The following is an 8,165-nucleotide window of genomic DNA, read 5'->3' as shown; positions in this document are numbered from 1 at the left end:
TTGAACTATTGGAAAGGGTTCAGAGAAGGGTTACTAGAATGGTGCCTGGGATGAAGGAGTTATCATAAGAGGAGAGGCTGAAATATCTCAAATAGTTTTCTCTTGAAAAAGTAGAGTTAGGGGGGATCTAGTTTAGAGGATGGAACAGTCGAGATAGACCAATAGGTTCCATGTTGTTCTAAAACGTTATGTTATATGTTAACACATTCTTAAACAATGGGAAATACTTTCTGTCATCGACAGTGAAAGCAGAAAGCTCTTTTCACACTAGTATTCAAAATTGAAAATTATACACAAATGTAATGAAAGTGGTATCTCCATATGAATCTAACCACATATTCATAAAACATATTAATATATGCTACAACATAGGTATGACTTATTTAAATTAAGAAGAATTTATATTTCTTTAAATCAAGATAATTTTTATTACTATTATTACTTTTACAAGAAAATAGATAATACACTTGAGTAAAATAATTATTTCATTTGGACTTATATGCTTGAATATAAATTATAATGGTGCCATACAATCAAGTTACTCAGAATTCTAAGGGGCACACACAGTGTTGTATATAATTCAGAATTTTTTTAACAAAAATGGATTTAAAAGAAAAAATTACAAGTCACACTACAATAAAAAAAAAAAAACTCTTAGTATCTATATAGTAAGCCTAATCAGGCTGATTTTGTAATGTTATCACAAAGATCATCGATATATAATTATAAATGTATTGAGAAAATAAAGGTGTATATCTATATGTAAAATATGGCAGCTTAAGTATCTAGTGTTACTAATAAAATAAAATGTTAAGTTAACCACTGCTGTATTGAAATAATTACTAATAGTAATACAAGTAATATTGTGCAACCTATAGAAGTAAAAGCAGGCATTAGAGCTTTCGTTTGAAAGCTTTTTTATTGTGTTCTGAAAATTTTCACGTTAATTTGATCAGCAAGTGTTAAAACTTGGCGAATTTATCTATTTACTCCATCCAGTTCTTTGTGTAGCCTAACCTTCAAGTTTAAGTTTTCATTCCGAAGCAACTGATGCACAGTATCTGTAAACTGTTGAATGCCCGTCTGAGAAATAAATAGGTTAACAACATTAAGTTTAACACACTTACAAATTCTAGGAGATATTTATGAAACTAATTCAAAGCTTATATCTATTCCATCAAAATTAACAAGTAATAATATTATGTGATACGTTTATATGAACTATATACACTCACTTTGACCGTCTATTCTCCCTTCTAAGTTCTAGTTCTACTCCACGCCGATGCAAACAGATTATGGAACAGTGCGTGATAAAGATGACCTTTCACTTCTTGATAACTAATACAGCTTCCAAGTTCATACTCTTCGTACCCATCTCCTCCGTCCTTCCCGTTCACATGTACATATTAGAGATCAAACTAAAAACAGATAAATGACAAAACAGTAAAAATGCATCAAAATTACGAAAATTACCCTCTGGAAAAGGAGAAGAAAATATAAAATTTAACCCAGAACCCAAGAGCTTCCATGGACTTTAGGCGAGCCCCGGATCTCGGCCATAATGTGTGCTCCCGTGGCACACATTCCCTCTCTTCCTCGGTCAAATAAACCTTGGACCTCCTCACACACACACACACTTTTAATTTCCCTCCTACACCTCTGCTAAATGACCAAATTAAAGAGTATGAAGGTTGTTTGATCTTAGAAAAGGTAATAATATGGATTCAAGTACGTTAGATGTGGTGTCGCGCAGTATTATGGAAGCGTCTAAGTATAACCCGTAGATTTTAGAAATATCGATAAGCCCATAAAGACTAAATGTGTTTGAAATAGTTTGTGTTTTGGGGCTTCCAGTTAATCAACTACCCACCCAATGAACGGGGAGGGGGGGGGGCTATGTGGCGCTATGTGGTTTATTCAGATAAAACTGGGCTCTCCTTAAATTAAAGCAATGGGATAGGTTCACTTAATAACGGGAAGCACAAATTCTGAGTTCTCTGGATTTAACTTTGAGAAAAAAAATTTAGATACAAATGTACAAAAACACAATTTCACCAACACTCAAAATCATGCGTGTATTGGACAACGTGCAGCACTTTTACTATATATTTAACTCTTTTAAATGTTCTTAAAATTTATAAGATATTAAATAATATTTAGTTAACATTTCAAATTAAACTTTCGCAGAAAACGACTATTTGCAAATAAAAGTCTTAATATTCATTTGAGCAGGCCCACCAAGAGGGCAGGAAGGCCGGGTATATTTTTCATGGGCTTTGAAGAGGGATGGGGTCTGGAGAAGGTATTGGTGAAATTAATAGAGGTAGGGGGCCTACATACCAATCCGTCACCACGGCATGAAGGCTTTCGCTAGCTTAAGCTTGAGAGAGTAAGAGCAACTAACTAAGAGATAATAGTATTATGCCAAGTGAGTCGTTCTTTTAAATACCTGTCTCTGTCGTAATTTCACATAGTCAGAATAGGAAAGACGTTGGTAGATCAGGATCTACTCTGATACGTTGTGCTATTTGTGTATTCCTTATTGCGAAATTGCAATTGGGTTCTGTGCTGATCACGAAAATGGATCAGAAAGTTATACAGTGACTTTACCCAATGCTAATAATTAGGTAGTGTTTTCTATGTGTAAGGGATAAATGTGTTTTCCTCTAAAAACTATTTTCATAGCTTCCTCAGCACAAGAAGAAATAAGAAATGTGAAATTCCCAACCTAAGTAAATAGGATAAGTATATTTTTGTCAACAGTTTAAAAAATGGAATTGCTCTGGGGTTATCTCCTAAGGAGGATGACACACACAGAGTCCCTTAAGGCTAAAAATAAAACACTAGATGTATTACAATTGCTACGGGGTCTTTTACAGTAAAGAAAATTTGTCAAGCTCAAAAATTTAAACATACGATTTATCATGCAGCTGTATTCAGAGCTGTCCCTCATGCTGAGAGACTGTGAGATCTCCCAGGAAGTCTTAGAGGAATATTGAGGTAAAGTTTCATACTTAACCCATTGATTCAATGCTCCAAGAAACTAAGCAAATAGCAAACATTTTTGAGATATAATGTTTAACACAGTCCTAGCATAGTAGATATTTGTGCTTGTTTCCCACAAAAACAGTCTCCAGTAAAGGCACCATCCTTCATAACCTTTGATTGTTTTATTCAATATATAAAGATAGTTTCACATTGTTATACACAATGTATATTCTCTTTCCTTCAAATCTCAGATTCGGATTTACTTCTGAAAACCACTTCCTGTCAAACCTCCTGTAATTCTGAAGGGAAATCAATGAACCTAACGATATCACAGGATGCAGGTAGTTCTTAAACATATAAGCACATGTAAGGATATGTTTTGGCTATGCTAACTTTTATCATTAATACATTTTTATATATGATACAACAAAACAATATTATGATTCTTATTGTATTCCAATATTTATTGTGGTTGCATATACAATTATATTTTAAAGTATATACAGAAAAAATTTAAAGTGAAGTTCATATTAATGTTACAAGTTCAAGAAAGAAAGAAAGAAAAAGATCAAACATCATCTGTTAGGATTTACAAATTACACTAAAGTCCCTTGCTGTCTACTCTTCTGATTTACTTTCCTAAATTCAGGCAACAAAACCAATGAGACTATCGAAAGGTTGTAAATAGCTGAACAAAATTAATTTTACAAAGATGATGTTTCTAGCAACTATCGTTTGTCAGGTCCAAATTCCACATATTGTTGTGGGATATATTTTTATTCATTTAATGTTTTGTTCACTAGTGGGAGCTTTTACATGAATAACGATTGGCGAATTTTAGAAATTTTATATAACTTAGGCTTACTTCAAATCTAGAAGCTTCTTGTGGTATATAGAAAACTTTTACAATATTAAAATGTCTGACTGAGTGAGTTTTGAGCTCATGAGTTGGTAAATTCACTGTCAGTTAGTGAGTTAAACACTGAGAGTTATTGTGTCTATTTGTCTGTGATTCAGTTAGTAAGTTAGTCAGTTAGTGTGTTTGTTATAATAAATTAGTAAGAAAATTTGAAAAAAGTTTATTTGTAAGTTAAGCATGTATTCGTTTTGGAATCTTTGTTGAAAACTTTGTAAAGTTATATCTACCAGTGAACATAGCCTGTAGCAAATGTTACTGAATAAATGAATTAATTCATTATCATGACATGGCTTTTACATTATTTCTATCAAATAATCTAGTAAAAAATCTGCCAAATGATAGGACACACGACAAAGATGATCTTGCTGATAATACTTCTTGACGTCTAGTTGACATACATTTAACACTTTTGTGACAGTAATAATGACTCTAAAAGGTGCGACTCCACAGGATAAACACTGTGTATTGATAACCTGAATGACACCTTATGCACACAACAGGCTAATGGCAAGGTCAAAGTCTTTAATTTTAATTGAACTTCAGACTAGAGAAACCCGTAGTAGCTAGTTCTAACCAAATATCATGATTGACTGTCATTCTCATAACATGCTCACAGTTAAAAGCAGGAAATATGTTTAGTAGTACATGTCTCGAACTTGAGGCCTTCAAATCCTCAGTCTGATATACTAACCAGTTGGCCATACTTGAGCCTTAACTTTGTTTTTAGAAGCTCTTGTGCAATTAGTTTATTTAAAATCTGATATTAAAAATAACATCTAATTGTATATTTCCAGTAAACAATAAGAAAACGAAATTTATGTTCATCAGCAGACAATAATATCAAACAAGATTGTTGATAAGAGTTGAAAAATGTGTTTAACAAATCCGTCACCTCTTCTTTCAAATAACATTCGTAAATCATGATTTTGAATAATTATTGCAATGTTTAAAGTTTAAAATACATATAAGCATGTTTACTTTGATTGTGCTGTGGAGATAATTATTTGACCATGTTGTTAAATTTTAACTAACCCTATCAGACCTGTTGTTTCCTATACTAATGGTTCCGCTTACAAACTGGCATAGGAAGCACATAATACTTTCAAACATCTAAGTGGTTTGAAATCTAAATGCACTATAATAATTATCTTTTGCTTGTAGGATAAACAAAAATGTATAGATATCAAATATCGCCAAAATTGTTTAGTTTGATGTTTATAGTCTTTTCACAAGTATAACTATTAAAGAATGTAAACAAATTGTTAGTGATTTATTGGATAAAGAAAAAGTAAACACTGTAACAGCCCAGGATTTATAAACAATAATAAGCACTTGCTTAAATCAGAGCTACTTCAAATCTAATGACCAAACGTATAAACAGAACGATGGTTTAGCTCTCCCTCTATTTGGCTTGCAGAACTTTTAGGGGATAACTTAGGAAATAAATTGTTTAGTGATGAAAATAATACATAATATGTCAAATATTGGTACAGATATGTTGATGATGTGATTTGTCTTTGGTAAGGTTCAATAATTTTGCAACTCTTGTAAATTGAAGAAACAAATCTAATAAATTTACCATGGAATATGGCGAAAACTAGAATATTAATTTTCTAGACTTAAATATTGACATAAAAAACGGCATACATTCCTTCAAAATTTTCAGAAAACCGACTTATAGTGGCATCGTCGCATGTGCTTTTTCAAGATATCGAATGTCTCACAAAGTTGCCGGTTTCCATACTTTGTTATTTACACAGGCCTATTACCGTACCCTTTCCATCTGAAAATTATGAAACTGGATTAAACACAATAAGATAACCTGTTGTCAATAATGGTGAAACAGCTAAGATAATTAACACATTGTTCTTTAGAAAATTAAAGGTCATTAACTTAAAATCAATATATTCAGCGCTTTTTTCTAAAAACATGGTTGCCAGTACTCTAATAAGAGAAATAAAAAATGAAGAAAAAATCAGGAGACAGTTTTGAAAATTTTGAAATAGTTTATTTTAAATTACGTGGTAATTTCCAAATGGTCATCATCATACTGTTGCTGCCATCTTCACGTTTCCGCTCCTTACTTTTGCTGTCTGTGGCTAGGTGTCGGCCTTTCAGGAACCAGGAATCGATGTACAGTAAAGGATGAAACACACGCAATGGAGGGCCAACCAGTTTGATGAACATCAGGGCAGCTACAGTTTTCATAAGTAATGAAGCTCTTGTCGGTGTTACAATTAAATTCATTTGCGAGAATACACGCTCACTCTGGCTTGTAGAAATTGGTATGATGTTTACCATGTTGATAAGAGATTCAGGTATTTTCCGATCAATTATAAAGTTACGATATTCTCGTAAGATATGCCTTTCTGCCAGTCCAAACCGTTTAGATAAATTTTGTATTTCGGTCTCTCTAAACATTAAATTTTTGTCAACATTTTCAGGCCAAAATTGGGGGTCTAACATTTTGGCCCATTCTGTTATTTCTTTATCTTCCTCAGTTAAAAGACAGAATTCCATGCGCTGCTTTAGGCTTTCACAAAACTTGACAGGGTCAAGACAATGGTTCGTTCCTTCTTTTCGGCCGGTATTTTTTTTCTGATTCCCTTGAATTTCAAATTTTCGGCTGCTTCGAGAACTTCACAATAGTGAGGTCCATTGTTAAATTTCCTGTCTTCAAACACCTGAATTTGCATTTTTAATTTATTGTACGCACTGTAGAGATTAATGTCACGTGCTTGTAGCTCAACAATAATTTCAGACAATTCTTGTAACGCTCATTAAAGCGAGATCTAGAAGAAATTCAACATTCGTGATTTTTTTCAGCTGGCCTTCAAACATTTTTCTACCAAATTTATCTCCGATTTCATCCTGTTTAACAAGAGCCTCAAAATTTTCCCACACGGCAGACATGGTTCTAAAACTAAAAATAACCCAGCAGGTGCTTAGAACTCTCCCAATTTTTCAGATTTCCATATCAAGAAGTTCAGCGCAATTTTTCAGTTCTCTGGTATTTTTGGAAGACTGGTGATACAGACAGAACAGTTTATAAATAAAAGATTTAAACTGATTGAGCAATGTTGATCAATCTTTTTTCGTTGTATCTCCAACAAATAGCTCAAGTCTGTGGTTAGCACAGTACCAAATTAAAATTGATGGAACTTATTTTAAAGTAACGTCGACACTTTGTTTTTTGCACCTAGCATCACTGATGCACCATCACATGCAAAAACAATTAGATTTTCACCCAAGAAGTTGTCATCCAAACCTAACTTTTTCAGGTGGCTCATCAAAGATTGAAATATACCGTTTGCTGTTCCGTCTTTTAATTCTATGACATCAAGTCCAAAAGTTCTAAGCTGTTTGCATGTTTTACAGTCACGTTTTTTATTCTTCACAATCAGGCAGTCGTTTTTGTTGTTGTTTTTGGCAAATTTACCTTCTTTGTTCTAAAGTCCAACAATCAGGCAGATCTTTCTGTAACGCACACGTTTTCAATCAATTTAGTTTTCTTAGAAACCGAGGAAGACGAGAAAAAAATGTTATATTTTAATGCTCATAATGGTTAACTACACAATAATGAGTAAAACGAGAAATCGAACTAAACTTCAAACTCACAACGCATCGTCACATCACTGAACTCGAACAGACTACTAATTTGCACCTGCTAACTGCTGAAAGGAATTAGTGGTGAGGGAAGGTGCGAGAGAGATATTTTGTAACAAGGTCAAGGGAAGGAGAATGCGTGTCTGAATTTCTTGAGACAGCATCGCAGATGTGCGACTTCTGACAAGTTTGCCGGTAGCATCAATTGTTTGCTTGTATGCATACCAGGGTGTACCGGCTAAAAAGAAGTGCTGATTATATGCCCAGATACTGTACCAAATGACAACAATAACAGAAAAAATAGCGTAAAATAGATTACATGGGGAAACCTTCTCCCTCTGAACAAGGAAATCTATAGACCGGTCATCTACTGTACAAACAATCGGGGCAAAATGTTATGTAACAACTAGATAAAATCGAAAAATGCAGCAACAGTGGTGTTTACCAATTAGGGTGTGAAGACTGAAATAGTGTATATACAGGTAAGACAGAACGTTCCAGAGAAAATGAAACAATTAAGTGATAGACCTACTTGCAGGTAGGTGTGTGCAATACTTGGAAAGTTGTAAGAACACCAGAACGATTCAGTATAAGAACCTATATTTTGGGCCAAAAATTCAGTGTTTCCTAGATGGAGAAGAGTCGGAAAGTC

General features: G+C 33.5%; 1 protein-coding gene across 1 annotated transcript in view; it reads right to left on the bottom strand.

The window, feature by feature from the left end:
* Nucleotides 1-1,715, bottom strand: part of LOC106471506 (mitochondrial amidoxime reducing component 2-like) — a 10,518-nt gene extending 8,803 nt beyond the window's left edge. The window contains exon 1 of the mRNA XM_022400115.1: nt 1,236-1,715. The gene's annotated coding sequence lies outside the window, so the exon portion shown is untranslated. The remainder of the gene's footprint in view (nt 1-1,235) is intronic.
* Nucleotides 1,716-8,165: the final 6,450 nt, after the last annotated feature.

The sequence above is a fragment of the Limulus polyphemus genome, unplaced genomic scaffold (assembly GCF_000517525.1).
Source record: "Limulus polyphemus unplaced genomic scaffold, Limulus_polyphemus-2.1.2 Scaffold4663, whole genome shotgun sequence".
In the NCBI taxonomy this organism is placed as follows: Eukaryota; Metazoa; Arthropoda; class Merostomata; order Xiphosura; family Limulidae; genus Limulus; species Limulus polyphemus.
Note: the sequence above shows the minus strand (reverse complement) of the source record. Positions and strands in the feature narration are given on the sequence as shown.